At 38.2% G+C, this 14,381-nt stretch overlaps 1 protein-coding gene and 1 long non-coding RNA gene across 12 annotated transcripts in view; one reads left to right on the top strand and one right to left on the bottom strand.

The window, feature by feature from the left end:
- Nlgn1 (neuroligin 1) overlaps positions 1 to 14,381 on the bottom strand; it is a 926,408-nt gene that overhangs the window by 706,959 nt on the left and 205,068 nt on the right. Inside the window, exon 1 of one of the 11 annotated variants that reach the window (XM_040754614.1) lies at positions 2,593 to 2,617. The exons of the other annotated variants lie outside the window; for them this stretch is intronic. The gene's annotated coding sequence lies outside the window, so the exon portion shown is untranslated. Of the gene's footprint in view, positions 1 to 2,592; positions 2,618 to 14,381 lie in introns of those variants that run through there. 11 annotated transcript variants of the gene reach the window in all.
- LOC121143238 lies at positions 6,604 to 8,994 on the top strand. The gene is made up of 2 exons (XR_005880428.1): positions 6,604 to 7,210; positions 8,534 to 8,994. It is a non-coding gene; the product is annotated as an uncharacterized LOC121143238 (long non-coding RNA).

Raw genomic sequence — 14,381 nt, 5'->3', positions numbered from 1 at the left:
GCACTCCTTTTTGCACTTACAGGTCTTTAACTTTCATAATTGTGTTAAGATAAACTCCTGGTCCCCCTTGATATACTGTTTTAATGGAATGTTGCATCAGAATTCTGCATGGCATAGTGAATTTTCTAATTTTCCTGAGTTTTGTTCTGGTGTTTACCATAATATTCCATGTTGTCAGTGGGTAATTACAGAGAACTATAATAGTGACCCAAAATTATTTTCTAGACATCACTATTATAATAACAACCTTTTAGGTCAGGTATTCAAAATAAAAAAGCTTGTTTACATTAGTGAAAGCTTTCAAAGTAATATGCCTTTAAAATATATTTTTGACTGTTTTCCATTTATTAATGTTTCTAGATTAGACATCAAACTCTTAGGTTTCATGCATTTACACCTTATTCAGTACAATCCTATGAAAATGGGCTCAATTCGCAGGGAATAGAGGTCCCAAAGATTAAACATGTTGGCCAAGATCTCTGATTATCAATTGCAGAACCACAGCCCATGGCCATTTGATCTGAAGGTCGTCCTTCTGACCATTTCTATTGTACTCTCTTCAATTTATAATTGTTTACAAAAATTCACTGTGGTGCTCTAAGACAGCAAGTTTGTAAAGTGCATACTGTGTAAACATTAGAACCTACATTTGGAGATCCAGCACTCTCCCCACTTGCCTAGTCGAACACACTGTAATTGCAAGGACAGAAAAACAGAGACAAAGGAGTCCATAGAGCTCACTGGCCAGCTAGACTAGCTGCCTTGATCTCTGGGTTTAGTGCGGATTCTGTCTCAAAAAGTAAGGTGGAGAGAAACTGAGGAAGACACCTGACACCAACTTCCAGCCTTCATATGCAGGTGTAGACACCCTCACTAAAAAGTGCACACACATTAAGTGTGTACATATGCATGTACACAGACTCTCCCTTGCTCTCTCTCTCTCTCTCTCTCTCTCTCTCTCTCTCTCTCTCTCTCTCTCTCTCTCTCTCTCTCTCTCTCTCTCTGTTCCAGTAAGAATGCTAAGACTTTTTAAACTGTTGCTAGAGAATTGTTAGAGAATTGACGAGACTCTATATTTCAAAAGAAAATACAATACAAGAGCACTTTTATAATTCATGTACAAATACTATGGAATCATGAAGAGTTTTATTTCTCTCTCTCTGTGTGTGTGTGTGTGTGTGTATGAGAGAGAGAGATGTCATATGAATGTATAGTTATAGTCTTGAACTCTCGAAGTGTCTCATTCTAGTTGATTCTATCTGCAGAAGAGAAAAAACAAGGTTCATGAGTGTTGCATGAGTAAGGCTAGTTCAACAGGTGTCAGAGTAGTGATCTAAACCCCTTCCAGCTGGTTTCATAAGAGAGTTCCTTCCTCTGCACAAGATGGTCACTTCCTCCTATGCATCAGCTGGATAAAGAATGCAAAGATGAGCTTTCTGGTGCATGTGAGTTTTGATTTTAGTTGTTCTGAAAATAAATCTTATTGAAAAGCAAATATGCAACTATAGATACCAGAAACAATAAGGGTCAATTGTATTAACCAAATATGAATATTGATTTTATCCATGAGTAGGGATAGAACAATCTGTCAAGCATACTCTTAGTAATAGTAAATAATGGAAATAAATGATTAAGTTAAATTTAATTAGTTTAATAATAAATGTTTCATTCAATGATCAAATTTGGATGCATGGCAGGAAGGTGCCTGTGTGACCACCTACTTCACTGAAAGTGAACACCAACACCAGCAGACTTTGGCATTATGTGTTCCAATGGTGGTGGCCAAGACAGAGAGATAACAAAAATGAGCCTACAGTTGGAGAAAATACACTGAGAATAGCTATCTGCATAATGCATATCTTTTTCTTATTTTGTGTACTATGTTCTTTGCCTGTAATAAAGGTATTCAGTGATCACAGCTGAATGTTTTTATTAATGAAATACTTAAAGTAACTAGTAGGTAAGCAATTCCCACAGCAAATACTTAAGAACAGGTCTGAAAGTTGTTTGGCATGAAAAGAAAAGTTAGTGGATTATGAGAGCTTATGATTCCAGGGGAATGAGAAGGAGCCTTCAAGAATGAATAGGAAAGGATCCAAGATAGAGAACATACTCCAGTGATATTAATAATACGTTTTCATAGATTCTGTGGGGCTCATGATCCTTGGGAACAGCCCAGATTCTCAGAAAGATCAGCCTGCAATTCTGAGGGATTATTATCATCCCTGATCTCCACATAGGAGTTGATAGAAGGGAGAGCACACTGGAATTTCCTTACTTCCTTTTGTGACTGTTTTCATGGGATGTCCCAATGAACTTCATACTAATAATCTTGTCTCCCAAAATCTTGATCCCTCACCCACGCATGTGCATACAGAGAAAATCTGACGTAGGGCAGAAGGTGGAAAATATTCTTCCTGTTAGGAAGCAACACTCAGTTTGGCCAGAACTCAGAGAATGAATGCTGGAGCTAAATCACACAAGCCCTTCATTAAGGAGCTAAACTATTCAGATTTATTTAGATTTCATCAACAAAGGATGAAAAGCCATTATAATCCCTATCAAGGGAGGAATATTATCAACTCTACTCACAGAAAATTAAACTGGCAGGCAGGGATGGTTGAAGCAAGGTATCCACATCGCACCTCAGGGCAATTATACATGAAAAGGAAAATGAATGCTTTTGAAATAGAAAACTAGAAGAAAATGAAAGTAAGCTTTATTAATACATATATTTAATTTAAACCCAGCACCTCCATAATGTTGGTGCAACATGAAGCACAGAGTTTTCCTTTGGAAGGTAAAAGTGTTAGTATTATTTGCTAGGAGCGTTATTTTGTACGTACAGTTGATTGTCAGTATGAGCTACCATGTTAGAACTTGTGGAATTAGATAAATAAAGTTATTAGTCATTTATTGAGTTACATTTAAAGCAGCCTTTGCCAAATGGATTATTTAGTAAGTCCATCAACAAGAGAAATATAGATTTAAGAAAATAATAATAATAATCACATCATGAGTAAAGAGCAAGGTTATTAAATAATGCTTTTCCTTTTACTGCAAGATCTTTTCCAGCTACACAACAGGATTAAAAGCAGTAAATAACTAGTCAGATATAATAACAAATAAGAAAATAATGAAAACAGCAGATATATAACTTTGTAAGAGATTTATATCTATTCCATTAGCTTTGCACTGTGACCTAAGAACCTGTGTGCCTTAAAATATTGATGAGTGGTGACATAATATATTTCTAAGCCTTTAAAAATACTGGCTTTGAACAGGGAAATGCAAATCAAAACAACTCTCAGATACCATCTCACTCCTGTCAGAATGGCTAAAATCAAAAACACCAATGACAATTTATGCTGGAGAGGATGTGGTGAAAGGGGGACACTCCTCCATTGCTGGTGGGAGTGCCAACTGGTTCAGCCACTTTGGAAATCAGTATGGAGATTCCTCAGAAAAATGGGAATAAACCTACCACAAGACCCAGCAACTCCACTCTTAGGCATATATCCAAAAGATGCCCATTCATACAACAAAGATGTCTGTTCCACTATGTTCATAGCAGCTTTATTTGTAATTGCCAGAACTTGGAAGCAACCTAGATGTCCCTCACCCGAAGAGTGGATAGAGAAAATGTGGTACATCTACACAATGGAATACTATTCAGCAGAAAAAAATAATGGAATCATGAGATTCGCAGGCAAATGGATGACACTAGAAGAAACCATCCTGAGTGAGGTAACCCAGTCACAAAAAGAGAAACATGGCATGTACTCTCTCATATATGGATTTTAGACATAGATCTGGGGAGTGCCAGCCTTCAATCCTATGGCCAGAGAGTCTGGGAAACAGAAACTTTATTTAGTGGCTGATCGAAGAAGAGGCAGACTCCCTTGGTTAAGTACTGAGCTGAACTCAAGAAAGCCAGTAACAGAGAGGGAGGACTGATGATCAAAGGGATTAAGACTGGGCTGGTTTAACCCCCAGAAACAGCTGACCAGACAAAGGTTAACTCTTGAATCCCAGGCATCAGCCTGGGAAGCCAGCATGGGACTGATCAAGACCCCCTGAATGTGGGTGTCAGTGAGGAGGCCTAGGGAATCTATTGAGCCTTGGGCAGCAGATCAGTACCCATCCCAAGTATACTCACGGACTTTGGACTCCCATAGAACAATGTGAGTTTGAGGTGCACTCTCACCCGAACTCTTGGGGAAGGGTCTAGGCCCTGCCCTATATGAAATGACAGACTATGCACACCCCCATGGAGGGCCTCACCCTCCCTGGGGAAATGAGGGGATAACCGGGGGGGGGAGGGCTCAGGAGGAAGGGAGGGAATGGGAGAGGGACCTGGAACTGACTTGTGAAGCAACCTTGATTCTTATCTAAATTTAAACTGGAAAATAAAATTAAAAAAAATACTGGCTTTGTCTTTCTTATCTTGTTAATTCCAGTTGTTGGTTCAGTCCACTGATATACACACTTATGGGGAAGCTACTGAATATATTTTATGCATTTGAGGGGTTTGCCTCTCAGAAATATAGATTAACCATCACAATGTGTGAGAACCACCACCTTAAATGGATTGGTTGCAGGAAAAGAGAAACAAGTATTATTTTATATTAATTTGAACTATCAGCTGAGTTCATCCATAATTCTATAAAACTGAAACAGACCATGAATACGGAAGACAACAAAGCAACCTTCTGAACTCTGCTCAAAACAAATTTGTCCACACCACTTACCTCACAACAAACTTATAAACTATGTATCCTTATTTGAGATGAGTAAAAATGAGGTTTTAATTGGCTATATACAATGTGCAAGGCCACAAATGCAAGACAAGGCAGATTGAAGAAACAAGTGACTGCCCAAACTCCAAACATATGTCTGCATGCGTTTGATACAGAGCGCTCAGCTGTGCACCCTAGTGAGACCAATTCGGTGCAGCCATATGCTCACTGAGGTTGAATATTTGAGGAGTGTGGAGCACATGAGACACCAACAGGAGGGAAATACAAAAAGCTGGGGACTGGCCTGCTGGGGCTAATGAATAGGCATAATCTTGAGCAACTACAAACAGTGTGGTACTGAAACCTTATCCAGAAGCAACTTATAGCTGCTAGCAGAAGGCGGTGATGAAGTGGGGGCTGGGGCTGATAAAATGGAGAATGCCAGAATTATGAGGAGCAAGGATAACAAGAATGGCAATTCAGATATGAGACTACCTGCATCAGAATATGGAAAGAGATGGTACCAGAAAGGGTTAAAGAGGAACATTAAGAGTGCATAAGAACCACAGTTTAAAGAAGGCATATTTTGAGATATGAATATCCAACTCTCACTCATTACATACAAATGCAAGGTATGTGGGTATTAAACAGACATGGGATGGAGGGTGCACTCTTAGAATCCCTGCTTTTGGAGAAGAAAGTAAGAGCTTCAAGAGTTCAAAATCACTCTTGTACATAGTGAGTCCTGGGACATTTTGTTCTACTTGAGATCTTGAGTATTAGGGTCGGGGAGTCATTGATACAGGGACAAGTACCTTCTACCATGAAGCATACACTCAATCTGCTATATTACCATGAAGTAGAGATCTTCACCATTCCTTCCTAAGAGACTGCTAAATATACACCAGAAACACAAAGCCACTGAAACATTCTTCCATTAGACAAGAGCATAGTGAGCTGGAGCCCCAGAAAGACACAGTTGGAAAGGTTAATAGCGTGATAGCACACCTCTCCTCTCTGTTTCACTTGAAGCTTCCTTCCAGGAGGAGGAGGAGGGCTCTGGCAGGCCCCATTAATTTTGTACGGCTAAAGTCCCTCTCCTTTTCTCTGCAGAACTGGCTCTATTTCTTCCCTTGCTTCTGGGGCTACGTCCTCTCTTAGTGTTACTCTCCACTGATAAGAAAACAATGGATAAAATTAGATGTTGAAAGGCAAACATTCACAGAAATAAGCAACAGGGTATCATAAAGACTGAGAACAAATTCCACTTAGTACACAGCAGAGAATACACTAGGTAGCAAACCTTGTCTGAGTACATGGTATGAAGGAAACACATCACAGTGGGGTGAATGCCCAAGGGCTTGGGTTCAGCTAGTCCACTAAGAGCTTCAATGTTCACCTGGAGGAGCCTGGGCTAGCAGCCCTGAAGGCCTGGACAACAGGTCATTTCTCTCTTCCTTCATCTCTCCAGTCACAAAAGAATTCTTTCTCCTCAACTGTCAAAGTATTTATCATCTTCCTGGAACTAATCCTATTGTACATTTTATCACAGGAATCAGTCTTCTCAGTCTGTCTTCAATTATACATTTAGTGAACACTGTTAGGATTCTGGAGAAGTCCCACAAAAGACCACCATTCATGTATGTAATCAGCAAGAATGTCCATTATTCCAGCATGCTGGAACCATCCATCCCATACAAAGACAAAATGGCAAAGACCAGAGATGAGCTTGTAAGCTACTTAAAGCGCAGCCAAGGGGAGTTTCTAGGGCAGTTAGGTCACTTAGATATCGTTGGCTTAACAATTGGCAATCATATTATTTTATTCTAATTGACCATGACTAGTCAAGGGCTGCTCAGGGCTACAGTTTTTCATTTTGGGGCAAGCCTGGACAAGTCTGAAGCCCTGTCCTTGAGCTGCTGTGGAGGCTGGCTGGTCTAGAATGGACTGAAGGTCAGTGCTTGCTCAATGGCCCAGGCTTGGTGTGTCCTATCTCCCTTATCTCTGTGGTAAGGGGCAGCAGAGATTAATTCCCCTTTATTTGTGACTCCTTCAGAAACTGCTTGTGTTAGAAAATGGAAATTGAGGCCTGATCTCTGAGAGAAGACCAAGCCAAGCAGCCTGTTATGGCATCTGCTTCATTTTCTCAAACATCAGGTGCAGAGCAAAGGAACTCAGTAATGCTGTGTTTCTCAAGGAGGCAGGAGTGTAATTGGGAGGGCAAAGCATTGTGTACACCTGTTACTCAGACTACTATGTAGTCATCAATGATCGGGAGATAGTTGAGGGTCTGGAGCTGCAAGAAGGACCTGAAGGGTGACTTGGAAGTGGAAGGTTAAGGTCAACGGTTAGAATGTTTCAAGAGAAGCACCTGAACCTGCAAATGCCGTGGAGACTGAGGCTTCCCAACAGGAGAGGAGGCAAGGTAAAAGGATGCACTTCAGGCTACAACAGAGGAAGAAGCTGACAAGGTAAGAATGTGTAGGCAGTCTTAGTGATAAAGTATTATCTCAATACATATATATGTGCATATAAATGTATGTATGTTTCAACAAGTTAGATAGAGACCTTGAATTTGAAAGAGTAAGGAGGGCTATATGGGAGGGTTTTCAGGGAGGAAAGGGAAGGGGTGAAGAAATAATTTAAAAAATCTTATGTTGAATAAAATAAGAATAATTACAATCACAAGAACAGCATGATGGTAATACTAGCCTTACTCTTTAAGAATGGAGGCTGTGCTTTCACTTTTCTTGTTTTTGATAACCAGATATGGTCTTGGCAGACTTCAGAAAATATTTCTTAAATGAAGTACATTTGACTCATCCTACTGTTTTCCATTATTTAAGGCCATCCTCCTTTTGGTTGTGGGTTGGGACACCTGATCTCTCTAGAGGCTTTAGCTTATAGATATTCATGTAATACAGGATGAAACAGACTAGACAGAACTATGTCAAAGATCAATGAAAAGGCCTTCTTATTCAGTAGAACAGCAAATAGACTGCTATGAGGATGATAAATTACTTTTCAGCAAGATGGGGATTTGAAGAGCTATGGCAGGTTTTCTGACAATATGAAGGGCAGGAAATGGAAGCAATATCATTCTACTTTTTTCTGTATTGTTCAGCTAGACACTTCTAGTACATGTTTGTACTTTGCCTGATTCTGTAGAGCATCGTTCCCCTCTGTTCATTTTTTTCTGGTGGAAATGGAGAAAGGTACTTACCATTAACTGTGTAAAATAAGTTTTACTTTCTATTTCTTTTGAACATACTATGAGGTTGCATCTCAGATATTCTTTTTACATCTAGTATCTATTTAGGGATCCTGACTTCAAAATGAACAGGAAGGTGAATGGGGTGAAGGAGCAAGCCTAGATGAGACAGAGCTTCTTAAAAAGTCAGGGGCAACAGATTGGATGCATATGTAAAGCACTGCATGACATGCTTTTCAAACCAATGGGTGACCCTGTGATCTCCCAGAAGAAAATGAATAACCACTCAGGAGCTCAGAGGAGACAGCCAGGTGCTTCCCATGATATTAAATTGATGCTTTTGTCTGAACAGACCACCCATAGGTCACAAGTCATTGCTGTAGAAGCAACTTAATTATGCTTGCCAGTACCTTATAGAGAAGCTAGCACAGCTAAGGCAGCATGGCATTTCCCATTCTCTATTTAAGCTTATTTTTGTTTCTAGTGAGCGGCCAGTATCTGAGAAGAATGAAAAAGAAAATCACCCTTCCTGGTGCCCCGTTTAATTAACATTCCTTTTTTTTAAAAAATCCCTTGTTGACAGAGAATGGCCACCACTTTGGCAGAGGAGATCTGATTGGAAGTTTCTGGTGTGGCTCTGTGCTGGTCGTGTCAGTCTTGACCCCAAAGAGGATGATTCGCACAGGGAGTGGAGTTTACTTCTGTGCCCATTCAGTCCCTGTCTTCTGCGAGAGCTGGCAAACACTATAGTGACTATTGTGTAAGGAGCAACTGTCTCTACAATTGGAATGAGACCACAAACTTCTTTTACACAAGACACCAAACACCAACAATGGTTTCCTGCAGCCCCAGACCTTACACAGAGCTCAAATGGTGGCTCAAATGACAAAAATATTATACCAACAATCTTTTTCTTTTACAGATATGTTTTCTTTCATATTACAATACTATTTGAATTCTTCATAATCACATGATTCAAACCAGCATTCTGTTTATGGCCCATTTGTGTAGCACATTAATAAATCAAATATAAATAAATAACAATTTAATATGTTCATAGGCATAAGATTCCTTTCAAAAGTTGTAAGAAATGAGATGATTCTATTGCATTAACAATTCTTCTTAGTATTTAAAACAACCTAGATTATCATTAAAACTATTTATTTGTCATTTAATTTTTATTAAGATTTAGGATTTTGGGGGAATATAGAACATTACTTTAAATTTTATGTAACTTCAAGTAACAACTGATTTTTTTTATCTTCCTGTACAACAGAATTTTCATTGATTTCTTTTTTTATATCATTTTTTATTTTAATTTTAAATAGCTTGTTTTACATGTCAATCCCAGTTCCCTCTCCCTCCCTTCCTCCCGCACTCCCCTTCCCCCCCAGCCTCCCACCCTATTGCCAATTCCTTCCACATAGGGGATATCTAGAGTCTGTCATTTCACTGGGGGTAGGGTCTAGGCATTCCCCTAAGAGTCCAGGCTGCTGATTTTATGCTTTAAAAAAAATCAATAGTGAAAAGGCTAAATATCAGTTAAGCAGAGGCAAATCCCTCACTACTGAGGTATAGGCTATATTGATCAGTTCATGGGGAGGGAAATAATTGTCTCCAATGGTATACCCACCAATGAACCCAGCATGCTCCAAAAGATACTTCTAATCCAATGGTCAAACAGATGACCCTGTTTAAACTAAATGGGTCATACAAAACAAAACCAAGAGTCAGAAACCTAAGATAGTGACTGGTAGGAATGAGCCTATCGATAGAGATGAGAGGGAGATGTGGGAAGGGAGAGATTATCAGAATATATTTTGTTCAGGTACGAAACTGTCAAAGCAGCAGAATTAACATATTTTTTAAAACTACCTCCTAGTTACTCCTAGTTAGAAATAAATTATCACTGAAAATATTAACTAAACCAATGGCATTAAAGAACTCCCTGGCCCACTCTAAAAATGAAACTTAAAATAATATCTTTATAAACTATGAATATAATAACTAACAAAAAACAAAACAGGACAAGCTAGTCTGTGAAATGGCTTACCCATGGAAATCTATGAATAAATAATACTAATTTTACATTGGGTTAAATCCAATGCTCTTAGTAGTCCCTTCAGGGTGGTCTTCTAGGCCTCTGATAAGGAAAGGGATGGCAAAACCTTACAAAATGTGCTAGTAAATGAAATAACAACATGTCATATATGTGAGTAAAATTATTTTAAAAGCTACATTTAAATTTAAAAAATAATTTGTAGTTAGTGTACAACTCTACATGCTGGGGAGAAGCCCAGAACCTTACCATCTTTAAGGACACTGATACTACCGGGTTGATTGGATATGTAAAAGAGTTTCAACCCAGATGTTACTGTTAAAGAGTACAGCTCTAAATCGTAGAGAACTTTGGCATCCTCAAAACCTGTGTATTAATACAGTTGGCACAATTGAAGGAGTCTTAAAACTGGTGATGTTTTTACCCATAAGAAAAGGATAGATAACATTGTCACTTGTGTGTAAAGTTTTGGACAGCTACATAATACAGATTTAAATCAAAAATGACAGATGCACTGACTTGAAACAGAATGGCTGCTGAAGTGAACCTGTATGCCTTTTAGGTTAACTATTGAGTGGATTAAGTATTTCTTCCAGGTACAGAGAGCGTGTCAAGCTGTTGGTCATTGTCATAAGCAGGAAATAGTGTTTATTGCTCAGTACTCTCTGGGGATGGTTCGTTTTCCTATGGGGAAACCTCAGACTACTGATGATCACAACTTGACTATTATTAGTTGATATTCCCTGATTCCAGACATGACCTTGTTGAATATGCAAGCATAGTGAATGTTCTATAGGCCAATATGATATAACTAACCATGATTTTGTAAAAGAAAATGTAATTTACCTTTAAGCTGTACATTTAATACTTTTCCTGAAAATGTAAAAATGCATTATGAGAAGAAAAAAAACCAAAATGGGATTGCTAGTGTTAGATATAATAAGTGGTGGAAATCTGTAAGTAAAAGAAATCATTGTACTAGATGAATAAAAAACAAACAAATAGTGGGTCTATTTGTTTTCTAAACAACACAAAATTAAATGGGTTATAGAAACAGATAAACTCAGACTTACAGTTTGTTGTATCACCTAGAGCACCCCCAAAAGGAAAGCACAAATAAGAATCTAGTTGTTGGCATTTGCATGATTAGAGAAGTGTAGTCTAGAAAACGTCATTGTGTGGCCTTTCAGAAAGTAATTAGTAGCAAATTGAAACAATGCAAACAAAAGAAGCATAAGGTAAAGGCAGAGTCCAGAGTCTGTTTAGGTAGGCCAACTCCTCCTCAGCATGGGGCGGGTCTGGGGGTGCTAGATTTGGGAGGAGCTTGAGAAGGGGAACAAACATATACAAATATATGGTCAATGCATATAAAAATGAATGAGCACTAGTGTTTTGTACAAAAAGTTTGGCTGATCGATAGCTGAAATACTAATGATGCCATACAAACCAAGGAAAAGTAAAAACATTTTCTTAACAGTATATATTTCACAAGTTCCATAAAAACTTCAGGGCTCCAGCTAAGTCCTACCATGCAAACTTCATTTGAGTGGTCTAGTCTCAGCCAGAAACTTAATTTACTGTGATGTATCACTGTGGTTTTTATAGTTTACATCACTAGCACTAACTTAACTTGCTTTTGTTCCAAAATGAATTTCATGCTTAACTTGCTTTTCTTAATTAAACTTCCTTTAGCAGTTCCTAATATGTGTATTATTAAAACTCATTAGACCCATTCACACTTGCCTGTCATATTTGGATACATATTCATATATTGAAGTGCTTCATATATAGGAAGAAGATTAAATAATAAATACAGAGACTTGAACGTTTCATGAGTGTCAGGATGAAAGAGTGCCTGCAAGGCCCATAAGTTTTCACACAAAAGAGGCATTACTGCTGAATTCCACATGCTGACACATCCCTGATCTATAAACCCTGCAATAATGGCATCAGTAAAGTGCCCATTCATTGAGTAGAATTTCTCTCTTACATGCAATGGAAATAGGTACAGAAGAGATTATATTGACTGCTATAAAAAGAATTCATATTAAAGCCCCCAAAGTTTAATATCTAATAATATCAAATGCCTGGAGTGATTTACTGGTTTTCTCTGACTTAAGTTAAGCTTTAACTTGGCAGTCTTTTTTGTTTTTCCTCAACAGATATGTAACCAAAATGGAACATGGGTTTTTCTCTACCTTTCTTTTTCTTCTTTCTTTCTTTCTTTCTTTCTTTCTTTCTTTCTTTCTTTCTTTCTTTCTTTCTTTCTTTCTTTCTTTCTTCCTTCCTTCCTTTTGTAAAAGATAGCATAGATATCCCACATTCTTTTATAGCAATATAGAAATAACTGATATTAGTCAATATGGTTTTGTCCCCATCAGATAAAGAACACCTAAAACAATGTGTTGCTATTAAAGAACACTTCTTAGACAGAGCTAGGAATGTTGTTATTTCAGGACCATTAAGTACTGGCTAAGCCAAGATGCTCCAAATTACTTTTAAAGAAGTAATGAAAAGTATACAAGTATAATCTAGGTTGGTTGAGGTGTTCATTAATTCTATCTTTATTTTCCTGTGCTTTGCAATTGTTAAGAATTAAAAACTGAAATTTCAAGTTCATGTAAAGGTAGACTTTTCATTGCAGGTCCCAATAAATCAAACAAGATAGAAGTTTGTATTCTTTCATTCTCCTCTTTCATTTCACCTCCACTGAAGATCTGGTAGACTTTCATTTAAGAAGAGGATGGTAATGACAATGAATATGGTTAATCATCTCAAAATCATGGAAGCTGCAGCGAATACATCATAATCCCTGGATTTTAGGCCAGTTAGACAACATGGAAGAAGATACCAACTCCCTCGGAACACAATATCTGTACCCACACCAGTAGCTTTGGGAAATCTAATGCTATGTCTTGCCATTACTTTAAGAACCATGTTTGCAATTTTTAGCACTAATTGTGAACTTCTAACCTTTCAGTCCAAATTACAAAACCTGTGTCTTTCTGATATAAAGCAAAAGGAACCAGCCAAGGACACAGCACAAGTGTGCTGGAGAAGACAGAGCAATGTGCAGTTAATTGACAGACTGAGGCCAGCAATAACTCACCAACTCTGTACATGGTCTATTCTACTTGTCAAACTATATTGAGCTTGTGTTCATTCACTTGTTGTAGCTGTGAATTCAGAAGTGTGGTATGTGGTTCTCTGTAGGCTATTTCCTTTGCTATTGGTTGTCCAACAGGCATGTACTACCTACAAGGTTTAAAAGGATTTTGTGTAGGAACTTACTGTGGAAACACTACCAACTCTCCAAGCAGCTGATACAAAGAGAATATCAAAGTTGCTGCCTTTTCCACCACCCCAAAGAGAGCATAATGAAAGCTTAGAGACTATCAGCTACTCTTGACAGGAAAATACTTCCTAGCTACTGTAGAGCTGTGTTAGCTCGCTCATCCTCATCGGCAGTCTGAGACATTCAATCACCACTAGTTCACTGGTTTCAAACATGCAAATTAATCTTTTGAAGGATCCCCATTTTAAGTTGGAAATTTTTTATCCCTTTTATGTCAATATGTCTCTCAGACTAAAGAGAGAAGTATTAACTAATCCATCACTCAATGAGCTTCATTTGTATTATCAGTTACTATTAATTTCATTGACTTAATCAGACGTTAAATATTCCTGGACTGTGTGGCTAGGGGCAGCGGCTAGAATGTACCAACACACAGAACATCCATTCTTCTCCCTCCAAGGCACACAAACCATGTGACAGAGAAGCAAGAAAAAGAAGCAGAGCCAGCTTCTGAGATATCTACAGAAAACGAATGTGCTTGGAAAAACTCTTCCTTGTGAATCTATTATTGTAGAAAGATTTAATCAATGCCCACAGAAGCAAGAAACAGTCAAGTTTCCACCTTAAAATTCCTGGGACATGAAAGTTTTCACTTGGCAATTGCATCTTAAATACAAATTCCAAATGCTGGCTTCAGAATTCAGTTTAAAAGCACAGAAAAAAAATCCAGGAAGGAAGTTGGTAAGACTCCTCTTTTCATAGACAGAATGCATGAAGTGCTTGGAGTTTGTCAAATAAGTACTGGAGGAGATGAGCTCAGATGATACTGAACCATGGTCACTGCTAAGCCCAGGCTTAAAGGAGAGACTTACACATTAAAACTGTAAGAGTATCTACACACCTTTCACAATCCATCACCCAAATGCTGAGGAAATGATGCTTTCTTTGGGATACTTACACACACCAGATGCATTATTTTATGTCATGACAATTACCTATCTTCATTTTATTTCAGTACATTTGAGTGCTTCATAGTTTAAAAGCAAATGCATTGGCCTTAAATAGAAAAAGGCCAAC

Source organism: Mesocricetus auratus, unplaced genomic scaffold (assembly GCF_017639785.1).
Source record: "Mesocricetus auratus isolate SY011 unplaced genomic scaffold, BCM_Maur_2.0 Super-Scaffold_100011, whole genome shotgun sequence".
Classification (NCBI taxonomy): Eukaryota; Metazoa; Chordata; class Mammalia; order Rodentia; family Cricetidae; genus Mesocricetus; species Mesocricetus auratus.
This window is presented reverse-complemented; position numbering and strand designations above follow the sequence as displayed.